This window comes from Gorilla gorilla, chromosome 12 (genome assembly GCF_029281585.2).
Source record: "Gorilla gorilla gorilla isolate KB3781 chromosome 12, NHGRI_mGorGor1-v2.1_pri, whole genome shotgun sequence".
Taxonomy (NCBI): domain Eukaryota; kingdom Metazoa; phylum Chordata; class Mammalia; order Primates; family Hominidae; genus Gorilla; species Gorilla gorilla.
The window spans coordinates 83,809,332-83,826,224 of record NC_073236.2 but is presented as its reverse complement, the minus strand read 5'-3'; the positions used below and the strand labels follow the sequence as shown (position 1 = coordinate 83,826,224).

The following is a 16,893-nucleotide window of genomic DNA, read 5'->3' as shown; positions in this document are numbered from 1 at the left end:
TTTGGTTAGATAGAACATTTGAACTCGATTCAACTTGGCAATGTGAAGAGCATGGAGTCCAGTGATTCGTCTTAGGGAGGTGTTTGGGGAATAACAAAATATTTCAGAATCATTAAGGGCATTCCAACAGGGAATTTGGGAGTGGTTGAGATGCTCTGTGTGCTTCTAAGAAGGCAGGATGGGAGAGATTAGAAGAGGAAAATGGTTTTAAAATTTCACTCACAGATTTGTAAATATAGTCAGCATTGCTGCAGGTCCATAATACAATAAAATGATTACAAATTGGTAAAAAGATGATGGCTCTTTCTGGTCTCAGTTTAATGAAACTGAGATGTTAAAACAAAAAACAATTTACATGTTACAAAGGTGAGGTTATTAATGTGTGATATTAGAGCTCTTCCCTGGCCAAAACTCTATCTGAAGACTTTTAGATAAAGTCTTTTAAATAAGTTTGTGATACCATTTTGATACAAATGGTGACACTACAGATCACTTCTTTATACAGATTTTCATGTAGAGATGCTCTGAGGAAGGCGCTGTGAAGTCTTGGAAAGAATAAAGACCTGGGTTCAGAATATGCTGGGTCAGTAATTTGCTGGCTGTGTGGTTGTATGTAAGTTCTTTAGCCCCAGAATCCACACTTATAAATTGAAGTGATTCTTCTTCTCTCATAGGCTTGTTCAGAAAAGGCTCCATGTTTTCTTCTTGCCACATCTTTCAGGTTTCTAGGAGAGTTTTGCTACATACCTAACTGTTTTCCAAGATCATGTCAATCATTAAGGCCTAAAGAGCTAAAAAAAAAAAAAAAAAAGAGAGAGAAAAAAATATTGTTTGGGTTAAGTAGTACATGAAAATTTAAACTCCCTCTTTTAGCTATGCCAAAGAGGAACGCATTTAACATTGAAGGCAAAAGAGTCTTCGCTCCATGGACTATAAGGAAACTTGCATTTTCAGATTTTTATTTAGGTGTGGAGATATGGAGAACAGCAGGAGTTTACAATTTCTGCACATAGGGCTCAAAGTCTTATCCAGGCATTTTCTGCGTGGTTGTGTTTGAACCTGGTTGTTGATTGCTTTTCACGCAGACCTCTTTCCTACGTTCATTTTTTTCCTTCACTTAATTCAAACATTTTAACCATTGGGTGCACATTATTGAACACGATTCTTGTGTCATTACGGATAAGACCATGTTTAGCATCATTGCCTAATTCTGGACGACAAGCTCAAATGTATGTGCAGGTCAAAAGTGAAGCCGGCCCTATAATACAACTGTGAGTACTGGAGACTGGTGAACTGGGGACCTCAGTCCAGACAGCAGCCACCAGTCAAAGGCTTGTTGCCACATCAGTATGTGAGCTGCCTAGTGCCAGATCTTCCAACTTTTTTGAGAGCAGTCAGAAATATAGACTTGATTTTTAAAACACTGTGCAAATCAAACAGAGCTCATTGTCTGAGGACTGCTTGTTTTGTGTACTAGAGTTCCAGATACAGTTAGCACCTCTCTCACTATCTGTTTCCTAATAATGTGATAGTTAAGAGCTAGATAAACTGGGATCAAATCATAGCCCCATCACATACATACTAACTGTGTGACTTCAGAAAGTTACCTGCTATCTCATTTATGAAGTAGAGATGATAATAGCTCTTATCTTATTGGGTTTTAGGGAAGACTTATATGAGCTGAAATATAGATGTGCTTAGAATAGTGCCTGGGATGTAGTAGGTGCTACTGAAGTGTTTAATATTGTTAGAGTCTCTTTTATATCATCTCACTAAGAGGCCACACTCCTCTTCTTGTGAGGCCTGGGAAGAGAGAAGGAAGAAGAAGGGAAACTACCCTTTACTGAGTATCTCCTGTTTGCCAGGAATTATGCCATGAGCTTTGTATAACATTTCCTCATTTAATCCTCATGTAGAGTCTTGAGTTAGATGTCATTTGCATTTGATAGTAGAGAGAACTGAGGCTCAATGAGATTCAGTGACTTGTCCAAGGTAGAACAGGGATTTAGACTTAAGTAGATCTGATTCCAAAAAGATCATTTTACTAGAAAGCTTACCACTCTTGATCCAGGGAGAGCTGTGAATTTGATGTTTGCTAGGAAATTGCCTTCTAAATGAATCCACTTGGTGTTGTGAGAAAAACTTAGGACTGTAATGTTTCCTCCTCACCCCCCACCCCCCCAAACTGGGAAGGTATCAGGAGACCAAAATGTTTTGGACAAGTCCAGCTTGGTGAGTAGATGGGTTTATTAAGACTTACTTACAAAGCACTCCTGGGCAGCAGCAGGACAGCTCTAGAGATTCATCCCACTTCCCATCTCTCATTTAAGCTAATTATTTGGCTCTTTGCCTACTGTGCCTGTGTGATGGGACTGTTTTCCTTGGTATGTTTGTGTTCTCAGAGACACCTGCTCCTCGGCTGGGCACGACAGCCTTAGCTCACCACCTGGCCTTTAAGGTTCAGGCAGTGGACATATACCCTTACTTAACCTGGTAGGGGACCCATCACACTACACTTGGAGCCAGATTAACTAGGGAGAGCTTTGCTACTCATTAACCTACTGTCCCTGCTGGGCAAGCATCAGCTCCCTGAGGGGAGGGATAGGGTCTTTTTCTATCTGAAGCTCCCAACATATTCAGTGAACTCAAATGCTACAAAGATATGAAAGAGGGACTCAAAGCAGGCTCTCACAGTTTTGGAGAGTCTGGACATAGCATGCAATGATAGGTCTGGCCAGGCCAAGTATTAGCCTTTAATTCCTGCACTAAAAGCCCCTCAAATATTACAACACTTGTGCCTCCCTTTATAACAGTGTTCTTTATGGTATCAATTAATACAATCAGAGTAGATGGGAGGTGTGAAGGTGTGTGTGAAGGGAAGGAGGAAGGGAGCCAGAAAAGAAAGAAAGTGGGAAGCGTGTCTGTAGAGATAAGGAGAGCAGGGCTGTGAAAGGCAAAAGTCATTGGACAAACTTCCTGTCAGCTCCACAGAGTAATTTCAGCTTAGATGAACTTCCCAAATCAGGACAGAATCAAGAAGCACACGCAACAGTTTCCTTGGAAAGCCCTTTTCACCTCATTGGGCTCTGCTGAAAACAGCTTTTGTTTTTGGTAGGTGGAATAAAAGAGTATGAGAAGCTTACTCAGAATATCTATCTGCTGTTATAAATCACACAAAGTTTTTCCCAGTTAGGGCTTAAGTCACATCCATCTACAACTCTGAAGCAGAAAAACATGTGAGTCTTTCTGCTGGCCGGTGAAATGTTTTCAAAGGATTTTAATTCTTCTCCCATCTGAGAAGTTTGAACACACAACTTTCTAGTTTTTGCTTCATTGACTCAAATGTGTTGGGAGTCAGTGGAATTACCAGTCATGAACTAAATGATTAATAGGTCTGTTTTTAAGAATCAAGTGGAAAACAAATAGAGAAACGAGAACTACAGTTCCCACTCTGTCCCTTTATCACTTTGCTCTCTGTCTCCCAGGAGACCGAGGGACAGTCAAGGCCACTGAGTCACCACCTTGCTGTTCCCTTTCAGTCTCTCCAGATGGAGTGCCAAGGCTGCAAAGGCTGCGCCGCCCCATCCCGGGGGTCAGGCAGGCTCACAGATGGACCTTTGGAAGTAATCCAGATGCAGAGCAACACTGAGCCCATCCATCCAGAGCCAAGTGTCAGTGTCTGAATCAATGTTCAGCAAGAGCTCTTTAATAAGCTTAATATCTAGAGTCCTGTACTTCCTGGCTGAAGGAGCTCTGGCAAGTTACTTACCCTCCCTGATTCTCAATTTCCTCATCTGTGAAATGGGAATAATCCCAAAAGCTACCTCACATGTGTGTGATGATTAAATGAGTTTTACCACGTGTAAAAAGGCTTTGTGCAGTGACTGGCACATGTTCATTAATATTGTAAATATTAATATAATGTTTTAGAGGTGGATTGATCACAAGAGCAGGTGACTATATTTGCACTGGAAATAACCCTTTTCAAAGTGCTTTTATTTTGCGAATGATTTTAAAAGGCACTTGGTGTGAGATCAGATACCTTCATTTACCACTCCAAAAATTAGAAATAGAAATCTCCATTTCTATTATAAGCAGATTTTTATTCCTTTGTGTAAATTATCAAGATTGTATAAAGGGATATAATATGGTCTTATTCCTTGGAGGGAGAAAATGGTGTAATTATACAGCGAAAACATGTAGATAAAACAATGATCAATTAGATGGATTAAACACGATTAAAAACAGTCAAAGAGGGATAAAATTATTTTTTTTCTTTTTAAAAGAAGTAACTTTGTTCCATACTTACTGTTTCCATATACTGGATTGTTTCTCATTTACACTAAATGGAACACAAAATTGTCAGGCCCAAATAAAAATTTCACAAAGCTTGGTTTATAGTTTGAACCAAAGGTGTTTCTTGGTTAGTATTAAGCAGCGTTATGAATTCTCAGGGATTATCCTTTGACATTTCCCTGTATCACATTTTTATAGGTAGGAGAACTGATCGGAATTACAGCAGCAAAGCAGAATTCAGAACTGGGCTCTGCAATCACAGATCTTCCTTTTGTAAAGTTGGGATGGAAGAAGTATAGTATAGCAGAAAGCCACAGGCTTTAGAACCAAACAGACCTGTATATGAATTCTGGATATACCACTTATTATTGAGTTTTGAAAGTATTAGTTATTTTAATAAATTTATAGAACAAACGAGTGGTTCTCAAAATTTATCATGGATCAGATTTACCTAGAAGGTATGTTAACACACAGATTGTGGACACCACCATAGAGTTCCTGATTAGGTAGGTCTGCTGTTTGGTCCCAAAATGTGCATTTCTAATTAGTTCCCAGGTGATGATGGGGGCCTCACTTTGATAAGCACTAGGATAAATTTTATGCAGTATGTTACGCTTAGATGGTAGGTTGTGAATAGCTGGTTAAGTATTTGGGGCTAGAGTTTCCATATCTATAACTCAGAAGAATAATGGGAAAAACTTGGTTTCCCGTAGAGAATAGAGATGTTGTATAGGTACACCTGACACTTAGTGGGCAGTCAATAAATAGTAGATATTTTTCTCTTAGAGTCTGATACCCTTGGGTTCAAGTTCAAACTCTGCTGATTGCCAACTGAGTGAGCTGTTGTGAACTCCTTGTTCTCTTGAAACATCATTTATTTGTAAAGTGGATGCTATTAACTTAACTGTTCCTCCCTGACTCTCCCTGACAATTCATGAGTGGAAGCCCTAAAGCCTACTGTATTGGTATTTTGAAATGAGGCCTTTAGGAGATAATTGGGGTTAAATGAAGTCATGAGGATGGGGACCTCATGATGGGATTAGTGCCCTTATAAGAAGAAACACCTGAGAGCTCTGTCACTCTCCCTTTCACCCTATGTCTCTCCGTACCACCCCCACCCCCCCACCATGTGAGGACACAGCGAGGAGGTGGTCGTTTGCAAGCCGGGAAGAGAACCCTTACTAGGAACCAAATCAGCTGGCACCTTGATCTCATACTTTCTGGCTTCCAAAACCATGAGAAATAAATTTCTGTTGTTTAAGCCACTCAGTCTATGGTATTTTTTTTAATGGCAATTCTAGCTGACTAATACAGTGGAGATATTCTACCCTGTAAATTATGGATATAATGAGATGCTGTGCATACAGCACTCAGAACAGAACTGGCTACTTGTAGTGATGGTAGCTAATGAGTGTTAGTGTTGTTATTTAATAAGAACAATCGCCACTCTGTCCTTTCTTCCAATTTCTTTGCAGGATTTCTCCTCATGTAAACTTTGCTAAGTACTTTCCAAATATGATGGTCAACTATTGTGGGGCATGTGGATGAGATAAGAAGGGAGGGCTAATTTAAATCATTGCCTTTCAACTTTGTTGCTACAAATTAATTTCTGTCTCAGCATCTCATCTCAGGACCTCCCCATATTTATATAAGAACAAAAGGGTATCAAACATTTTTATGTGTTCAGCCTATTCAATAGAGTAAGCCATCTTGTGTGGCTCATTTTTGTGACATTCCATTTTTCAGAGCACATTGGTCAGTTGTCTCCTGGGTGGTATCTTGCACATGTGTTTCCCATTAAAGTAGCAACTAAAGAGTGGCAACTGTGAATCTTTTCTGGCTGGTGTTCATGTTCCTTTTTCTTCTGTAATTAGCTTGGGGTGGACGTTTTTGGAGGAAGGGAGGGGGAGGCTTATTTATGAATTGAAAATTGGACTTGATACATGTGACACTGGGTTATATTGCTTAAACTAGCTATGATGAAATTTTCTCCTAGTTCTCTCTGACTAAAATCTCTTCATGTATAAGTAGCTTCCTCAAGGCCTTATGCTTCTATGATGTTAAGCACCTAATTTTGTTTTAAAAATCACATTAAAATATGAAAGACTTAATTGAAGCTTTAAAAGTAAAAAGAAAGAAATGAAGTCAAATGCCTCTGATTATTTTAAGAACAATATTTTATCATGGTGAATAACTATTGGAATCCCCTCAACACAAGTAAACAAGCTGTCGGGGGTCATTTTAATAGTTTTTATATTTTTACTTATCAAAAAGACATTATGTATAGCCACTCTGTAAAAAGTCTGGCAATTTCTTATAGACATACGTGTAGCATGTGACCCAGCAATCCCACTTCTAGGTATTTACCCAAGAGAATGAAAAGTTATGTTCACAACATAACTCATACATAAATGTTTACAGCAGCTCTATTTGTAATTGTTAAAAACTGAAAATAACTACGTGTCCTCCAAAGGGTGAATAGATGAACAAACTGTGGTTTATCCATATAACAGAGTATCATCTAGCAATAAAAAGGAACAGATTATTGAGACATGGAGCAACTTAGATGAATCTCAAAGGCATTTTGCTGAGTGAAAAGTTACATGACAAAAGTTATGTGACATTCTTGACAAGACAAAACTATAGTGACAGAGGACAGACCAGTGGTTTGCTAGTGCTTAAAGTAGGAGAGGGACTGTAAAGTAGTAATGTTAGACAATTTTGGGCATGCTAGAATTATTACCCTGACTGCAGTGTTGGTTCCATGAATCTATACATGTAGTAAGATTCATAAAACTATACACCAAAATAAGTCAATTTTACTGTGTTAATTTAAAAAATAATTTATGACTTCAGGGTGAATAGAGAAAGACATTATGTCTCTTTCAGGAATTTGATGACATCCCAGTATGGTAGGCAATGAGGTTTTAAATGTGTGTTGAGTTGAATCTATTACGGAATTTCTGTGCAGGTTGGAAATGTCAGGAAGACATTTGTTTTTGCTTGCTATGCATAATGAAGGAATGAAGGAAGGATGGGTTCAATTTTACCTATGGTTTCACATATAACAACCAGAAATCATAGGATAATACAATGAGTTAACAATACTCATAAATTTCTTTTTGAAATCTCTAAACCTCATCACTTATTAACTTTCTGATCTCCACTGCATTTCAGAAATGAATTGCATCTGAATTCTGAGTCTGAGATGCCCGAGATGGGAAGTGGTTGGGTCAAAAGTGGGAGTTCACCTTCCTTTATACAGCACATCAGCTCTTCATATCCTACCATCTGAAACTAATTTGTTGTACGTAATTTATTCCATAAAGTTGCTGGAATAAACAATGCATGCAAAGCTCCTTAGATATGTATTCAGCAGGGACTTACTTGGCTGTCTGTGATTTTCAGCTCTCTCAGTGCTTTCAGATGTACCATCCAGCACTTAGGATGTCATGTGGGTTCTCAGAGGGCCTATTATTTATAAACTAGGGTACTTGTGCGGGTGGTTTGCTATCTGTAATTGACATGACATGGGCCATGGTCCCCATTCCCAAGTTGTTCCTCCATCCAATTCAGTGAGGCAGTAATGGGGAACAGACATGCCCATTCTGTGCCTCTGGTCCAGATAAACACAACAGGATTGGGATTCTTAGGTCAAACGTGTGAGAAATTACATTGTGGTTTGTCATTTGCCTTCCAGGAAATGAAATGCACCTCAGATGGTGCATTTTCCACTGTGGAAATTAGTTGCTGGGTGTAGCCCAGCTTCACTTTTGTGATGTGGATGCAAACGCATTTTATAAAGTTCCTCAAATGCTTCCACCTCTCATCCTTAATGCTGTGAGCTTTGCTGAGTGATGGCATGATATAGAGAATATGACACAGTTGTCCTCACAGCCCTCACAAATTTCTTTACAGTCCTTCCAACGCAGCACCCCGAAACTACACATTCCAAATTTCATTTTGCCTCTTTCAAAGAGGGGCTATACTAGAGTCAGTATGGGCCGCTTCTAGTGTTCTTTCTCTCAAAAATCCAAATTTTCATTTTGTGCCTATAATTAAGTCAAAGCAGCACGCTTAAATATTTCCCTTCTGAATCCTATTCCATCATTGTCACTTTAAGATAGAAAGTACAGATAATTACAGAATATTTTAGAATAGTTGTCAGTTCTACACCTATCTTCTTGAGTTTCTCCTTGTAGCAAAAGAGTTGTCCCCTCTGCAGGAATCATATTTGAAGGGCTCATACTTGAACTTTGGTACATGGTTTTCTCTTGCCTTATATTCTTGGAGGCCAGAAGTTCTTATGTTATTGAGAAATATTTTGTGAGCTTCTTCTATGTACCAGGAACTGTTCTAAGTACTGAAGAAATAAGACAAAGTCACAGGCTTTGTGGAGTAGGGGAAGAAAGCGGACAGACAAGGAAATAAAAAGATAATTTCAGAGCCTGTGAAATACTGGGAAGGAAATAAAATATGCAGCAAGATAATGATTGTAGGGATGGAGACAGTGCATTGTTTTAGATGACAGGTGGTCATGGAAGGCTACTTTGAAGAGGTCACATTTGAGCTGAGTCCAGAAACAAACCAATACAAAGATTGAGGAAAGAACATTATAGAGGAGGAGGCTGTTTATCCATCAGGCAATACAGGCAGTTTTCATGTTTGAGGGGTGGAGGTAGAAATTGCCTCTTTCACTATTATACCTAAGAATCATCATAACAATAAATACCTAATAATAATAATAAACAATTAATTAGCCATTCCCTCTCCTTAAAACCGTGGGCTGGGTGGGTTTGGAGATCCTGGTGTCTAAGAGAGGACGACTTCTACCAGGGAACATACGTCACAATTCTGTTAAATTGGGGGCTGCTGTAGTCCCTGCTTCTGTAGCTGGTCATAAGTCCTATGTTGATAATCATTACGTTAATTCTGTGTTCCACCTATTCCATGTTCCCTTGCCCTCTGCCAGAACTTTGGCTGGTCAGAATTTTTTACTTGGTGGGGTTAGTCGAACCTTATGCCTATGGGATACAAATTCTTAGTGATCTTATCTTTATTCGGTTACCATAATTTCCCACTGATCAGTATTTTTGGGCATAGGACTACTGAACTGTGTACCATGAAATCCCTGGCTCCCAGACACAGTCTTCCTTGCCCCTACTATGTGCTGCAGCAACCTGATTTACCCTTGGTAACTGAGGTCAATGGCCTTGCCCAGTACACCTTGCTTGCTAGAGGTATTAGGAGCCCCAAGGAGTCTCAGCTTCCAATTGAACAGAACAATGTTTGGATATTAACTATTTTCTTTCCTTCCCTTTTTCTGCTACTTCATATGAAAGGCACCGGTGGTGACTAACTTCATTTACTGTGAAGAGATTTCTTTGATGAGAAGCAGTGCTATGTGGGATACCATGAGGGTGGATAAGGCATTCTGTAAGATGGTAGTTTTGATGGAAGCAATGCAGGCAGAGGAGGAAAATCCAGATCCAGAGTGAGTGATAACTGCAGTAAGGACCAAACACTGCTCATTCCATGAAGAAAGAGGTCCAGTGTAACCAACCTGCTACCAGGTAGCTGGCTGATTACTCGGGGAAAGGTGTCATATCGGGGAATTGGTGTTGGTCTCTGCTGGCAGATTGGGCACTTAGTAGTGACCATGGTTGGCTTGCCCTTGGGAAGTAGAAACCCTTGTTGCTGGGCCCAAGCATACCCCCATACTGCCATCATGGTCACTTTGTTCATGAGCCCACGGGGTGATGACAGGGGTGTTTGGGGAAAGAGGCTGACTGGTATCTGTACAACAGGTCATCTTATCCACTTGATTACCAAAATCCTCTTCTGCTGAGGTCACCCTTTGATGAGCATTCATATGAGACACAAATATTTTTACACATTTTGGCCCATTGAGAGAGATCTATTCATATACCTCTCCCCAAATTTGTTACCAATTTTCCAATCATGTTCCTTTTAAGCTCTTGAGCATCCAGATAAACCATTAGCTACAGCCATTCACATTGTAGATAGTTGTACATCTGGCCATGTTTCTTGCTAAGCAAAGTGCACAACCAGGTATTCTTCTTACTGGGCAGATTTCCCTTCACCACTGTCCTTCAGGGATATCTTACAAAAAGGCACTCAGTAAATAGTGAGAATAACACACCCAAATAAGAAATACATTGCCTCCAAAATCCAAAGAGGCCCAACAGGCATTATGCCTCTTTCTTGGTTGTAGGTGAGGTCAGATGCACCTTGGAAGGGATATCACAACATGCCCCACAACACTGGACCCCTAGAAATTTCACTGAGGTAGAAGGTCCCTGAATTTTTGTCAGATTTATTTTCTACCCTCTTATATGCAGATGTCTTATCAATAAGTGGTAGAGTAGTTGCTACTTCTTGCTCGCTAGGTCCAATCAGCATAATGGTATAATGTAATGAACTACTGTGATATTTACCTTTGAGGTAGAACAGTGAAGGTGTATTGCTATCCTTGCCAATTGAAAGCAAACTGCTTCTGGGGGTCTTTACTAATAGGCATTGAGAAAAATCTGTTTGACAGATCAATAGCTGCATGAGAAATACCAGGGAATGTGTTACCTTGCTCAAGCAATAAAACCATATCTAGTACAACAGCTGCAGTTAGAGTCATCACTTGCTCAAGTTTATGATTATCCACTGTCATTCTCCAGGATCCATCTGTCTTCTGTACAGGACAAATAGGAAAAATGAATGGGGATGTGGTAGGAGTCATCACCTCCGCATCTTTCAAGTCCTTAATGGTGGTGCTAATCTCTGAAATCCTCTAGGGATGTGGTATTGCTTTTGGCTTACTACTTTCCTAGGTATGGGTAGTTCTAGTGGCTTCTGTTTGGCCTTTTCCACCATAATAGCCCTTACTCCAGAGTTCAGGGAACTAATGTGGGGATTCTGCCAGTTGCTGAGTATGTCTATTCCAAATACGCATTCCAAAATGGAGAAAAAAACCACAGGATGGCTTTGGGCACCCACTGGACACACTGTGAGATAGGCCTGAATTAAACTGATTTCTCCTAAGCCCCTACTCTGACTAGTGGGTTACAGTGACTTTTGGATCTCCTGGAATTAATGTCAGTTCAGAGCCTATGTCTGGTAATTCCCAAAAGATCTGATTATTTCCTTTTCCCAAATTCACAGTTCCCTTGGTAAAAGGCCATGGATCCCTTTGGGGTAGGCTGAGAGAAACAGTATTAATTTTTGGCAGTGTATCAAGGTCTTTCTTCAAGAGTACCTGGCTTCCCCTTCATTCAAGGGGTTCTGGGTCTGTAAACCAGTTAAGTCTGGGAATCAGTTGAGTGGCTGTGACTCTTTTTATGGTTCAAGTTTGACTTTTATTCATTTGACGTGGAACTTTTCTGCTTATACAGATCAAGTAAGAACTTAGTAGGCATCCTAACTATTTCACTTCTATAAACACCATGATCAAATAGCCAATGCCATAGGTCTGTGTGAGCCATGTTATTTTAACTGCTGCTTCGACTCTGCTGTTCATTCTGGTAATCATGCCTACCATGCCTTTGGGGTTTGAATGCTGCCACTTGGCCCCTCCCATCCCAGAATCGAATTATTCCCATTGCATTTAGGTTTCCCAGTTCAGTAACTGCAGTTCCCATTGTGAAATCTGGCCTATGGAAAAGAGCAATCACAGAGCTCTTCAAGGATGCTGGGGCTCCGTTCACAAATTTATTTCTTTTAATTGTGATGAAAGATACGTTTACTGGACCATTCTAGGATGGGTTAGTAGGTCTTAAATGAAAAATCCACTCCAACATTCCAATTTTCCTAAGCCTTTCAACCCCTTCCTCTACATTAAACTGAGGGATATGGGGCATTTCAAATTTGCTAATGGTGGGCTATCTTTTGATCCATGTTTCAGCCAACCAGTCAACCAACCAACCAGTCAAACAATTATAGCCCTTTCTAATTCCCCAAGCTGAAACATTAAACACAGAATCTCTGGTTAGTGAGCCCATATCAACAAATTTGACCTGATCTTATTTCATGTTCCTTCCACCATTATTCCATACCCTTAATATTCCTTTCCACACATGTTCCATGCATTTCTGTCTGTGTAAGTTAGAAAACCTAAGTACTGTAGTTCTTTTGAAGTACAGCACACCTTGTCATGGGCCACACTTTGTACCTCATCTTTAGATGCCTGCTGGGACTTGAGTTTAATTATAGGTCTAGAAGCAAAGGGGAGTCGGGGTCGGTGGGGGGTGGGGTGGGGGGGTGGGGTGGTGGGAAGAGGGTGGTGGGGGGTGAGTGGTGAGAAGACTCAGCATTGTCTTGCATGGCAAATGCCTCAGGGGAGGTCATTATACTTTCCTCAGGCACTGCAGAGTTAATCTCCTCAGATAAGAGTGGAGAGGACAAAAACTCACCAAAACTTAGAGGCTTAATATCCCCAGCTTTATCACTGTCTTCTTACTTATGGCTATTGTAACATTCAGGATCCCCTTCCTTCTCAATCAGTCCAATCCAAGAATTGCATATATTGGTCTGGAGCACAAGGAATAGTCAGGCTAGAGATATAAATTTGTGATTCATTAACATATGGATAGTATTTAAAGATATGAAACTAAATACCCAATCCCTACTTTCCCTCAGAAGAGACTGTAGATGGAGAAAAGGCCTGAAGACCTAACTAGAAGGGTTTCTAAACTTTCATATTCAGATATATACTATTTCTCTGGAAAGGAGAATTAAAATGATGATTTTCAATACAAACCACTCGTTTCTCATTAATCCACTTACTATCCAAATAATTTCTAGAGCCCACCATGTGCAGGAAATGGTCTAGGTACTAGGGATAACATAGCGAACAGTACATAGTTCCAGCTCTCAGGTACCTCTATTCTGGTAGAAATGACAGACAATAAAAAACTCCAAACAAACAAATATGTAACCAAATGTCAAGTAGTGATAGATACTATGAAGAAAAAGCCAGATAAGGGGATAAAAAGTGATGGATTGGAGGGGATATTTTAAATAGGGCACTTGGAGAAGGTGTTTCTTAAAAAGTGTGGAGACAAAGTAAGAGCTAGCTATGTAAATGTCTAGAGAATGAAACAGAGTTGGGTATGGCAGGCAAGGAAGAATGGAAGGAACCGATAGAATGAAAAGCTAAGGGTCTGATCTGTAAGGGTGGGTAGGGAGAGAAAAAAGAGAGTGACGGAGAGAGGAAACTGGAGAGGTGGGAGGAAAGGAGGAAGAAAAGAGATATAGATAAGCCAAATGGGCTGGGGCTTTTAAGGGTTAGAAAATAGACATTGAGCAACTATGGGGGCATTAAGAACCAGAAGAGATTCCTAGAAGTAGTGCTGAAGGTTATAAATTGTTTTTTGCTTCTGCTCTTTTTCAGATATAAATAGAAGTGGAAACAATTTTTTGAATGACTTATGGCCATTGGCCTGTATTTCTTTTTAATGCAACACTCCACTGAAACTGGGCCATATGGTTTATATTTGAGTTATATTTAAGAAACCTCAAATTTATGTTTCACATTACCTGCAGGAAAGTGAATACAGATATCTTGCATAGTAGCCTTTTCTCCCTTCAGGGAACATATTCAGCTAAGTCCATAAAATAGATACACATAACATCTGTACAGTATATAGTGTGATAGTTGTCAGAATCAAAATGGAGTTGCTGTGCCAAAAAAAAAAAAAAACCCTCTGCCAAACTGAGCTGGGGAAGGACATGAAGAGAGGATTCTCATTCATAAATGCCAGAAAACAAAAACTATCGCAAAAGACTGCAAAAACTGCAAACTTGCACAAGCTTCTGCTAGGACCTCTGCTCAGCAGCTGCCTGTCCAACCTTGGACTGGTGTCACTCTTGTTATTAATCCTTGTAGCCAAAGATATTATCTCAAAACAATTAGGTAATCCTCATTTTTTCTTTAAAAATCGTTGTTTTCCTTTACCTTCTGAATATGCAATAGTTTACTATGGCACATGTATTCCCATTGGAATGCAATTACTTATTCCCAAATTCATATCATATTTTTAAGAAAGCTTCTCTCTGATTGCCATTTAAGTTGATATAAATGGCATCCAGAAGTAGGACCTGAGAAAGGATCACTATCAGAAGGAACAGGTGATTTCTGGGACTGGTATGCAGTTCTCATTTGAGACCTCTGAGCTTTCTGCTTCCATGGCTCACTTCTGCCCTGGTAAGTCTTTTCTCAGGCTGAGCTTCCCTCTTTTTGGTAGAAACTCTTGATTTTATTCAGGATTTGGTTTGGTTACAAGACCACCCTACATAAAAGACCTTACATGCCTCCTACGATAATAAGATATATATATATGTATGTATTTCTGACAAGTCATTTTTGGTATAAAAGGCAAGTGTCCTTTTGTTTTGAGTAATCCTGTTTCTGTGGAGTTTACATTCTGTCTTTGAGGCACATCTTACCCCGTGAATTTACTTTTGGTTCTTTCTGTATGCCTAATTGAATATTTTGTTTCATCTGCACACCTGGGTTAACATTTTTGTGAATACTCTTATCTTAATTTCATTTTAGCTTGGTTATGTGCATCTGTAAATTATTTCACTCCTTTCCCTTGCTTGCTTCTAAAAATCTTCCAAGAGCAAAAATAAACATCCTAAATGGTGTGTGCTGGATGGCTAATTAAAAGCCCCTAGTGCAGTTGCCACCATCTAAAACATCAGTCCAATCCTATAACAGGATTTATAGGATGTTCTTTACTCATCAGAGATTGATAAGAAACAGAATGGGATCCTCAAACATTAAGGTATACGAGGTCTTCTGGGACCCCAGCCAGCTATATTACGGCCCATACTTAACGCACGTTTCTAAATGGCCTATACTTGCACACATTTCTAAACTGATGAGCAAATTACATCAGGGAAGACTCAGAGCCCAAATGGTCATTGTTCAAACTGTCTAAAAACCTCTAGAACTATATGGTTAACACGTAGAGCTTTCCAAGTTATCTTTCTCTATTTTTTTTTCTGCCTATTTTGAATATGCTGACTTTTCTACAGGTGCTGAGATAAAACTTAGTGATTGTGGCATTCTAGACAACATTAAAAAAAAAAACCTTAGAGGGCTTTCAAATTAATGACTTTAAAAATTACAACAGCTTCATGGTAAGCAACAATCTAAACCTAAGAGCAATCCCTTTTAATGTACATTTAGGTGTGTCTGACTAACAATTGCTTAGGGCAGTGGAGCAGTTAATTGAAGGATTGATAGTCCGTAACTACATAAATGTATATAAAACTTAGGCTCTCAGATCAAACAGGTCAAAATCTCGAGCTCAGAGCAATGAAATAAGGTGTCTCTGTCTGGCATAAATATTTCGTTGCCTGACATGCAGGGGCCAAAAAGAAAAAGCCAAAAAAAAAAAAAACCTTGCTAAAATGCTTCTCCACCCACATTAACTAGTCAGGCAAACAAGAAGAGCAAATGAAAAGAGCGATTTGTTACTAAAAATTCAAGGCCACTTAGAGATCCGTTTTTCTCATACAATTCAGCCAGTTTTAGCTAAAATGTAAATATTGAAAATTTAACCCTAAACTTATTTGAAACTAAAAAAGGGATAAAAAATTTTTTTTTAATAAATCAAACTACTACAGAAACTGCTTTACCCAAAATTTTGGTCCATAAACTTCATTAGATTACTTATCAGGAGAAATAATAGTTTTAGCTACATAAATGGGTTACATTTTGTCAGGAATGTAATATGGATCTAATTGTCTTTTATAAACCAGTGACTTTGTATGTTTCACTGTCTTGTGACTAAAATTCTAAAACGAAAGCTATAAGATCTTTGTGTATATATGTGTTTAGGTATGTTTATGCATATGTGTATATATCATGTTATATGTTGTGTCTATATTTTAAAATCTAGTATGGTCAGACAGAAATCCCTTAGGAAATTCTATTCAGATTGGCTTAGATAAATGGAGCACTCATATAAAATATATGGTAATTAACCCAAATGCCTTTTAGTTCATGTGACTTAAGCAAATCTTTAAATAAGCTAGTTTTAAAATCATTGGTAAAATAAAAATAAAAATGTCTTCAAAATCGTCTGTATACATTTTTCCCAGGGTCTACTGGTCAGACAGTTTCATATTTGTCTCTGCTAGATGTTTTAAGATGTCAAGGTTTGACACAAAGGTTATAAGACTAAACCCAGCCTAAAACAGAATGATCTTGGTTTGTGTAATTGCTTGATAAGACTAATTTAATATTGTTGGCTTAATAAAAACAGCTGTATTTATCAGTAAAATATCCATATATTTAACTTTAAGATTCTTATTTAGGTGAGCACCTGATATTCACAGGCTGAACAATGGTTAACAGGAAAATAACTTGAAATGACGACTAGAGCTTTTCCTAATATCTCAGTTTTCATAAGTAATTTTCATAAAATTGTTAAAAATAAATAAATTAGGTAATTTGAAAGAGATAAATGTTTATAAATAAATTTTCATATAATTTGAGATTTTAAAGTTATTTTATGTGGAATTAATAGACATAAATTACATGTCTGGATGAAAATTTCCAAATAAATTAAACCA

At 38.8% G+C, this 16,893-nt stretch overlaps 1 long non-coding RNA gene across 1 annotated transcript in view; it reads right to left on the bottom strand.

The window, feature by feature from the left end:
• Positions 1-306: 306 nt before the first annotated feature.
• The window catches only part of LOC134756712 (uncharacterized), a 90,270-nt gene continuing 73,683 nt past the window's right edge, over positions 307-16,893 (bottom strand). The window contains exon 6 of the long non-coding RNA XR_010129804.1: positions 307-791. This is a non-coding gene — a long non-coding RNA (uncharacterized lncRNA). The remainder of the gene's footprint in view (positions 792-16,893) is intronic.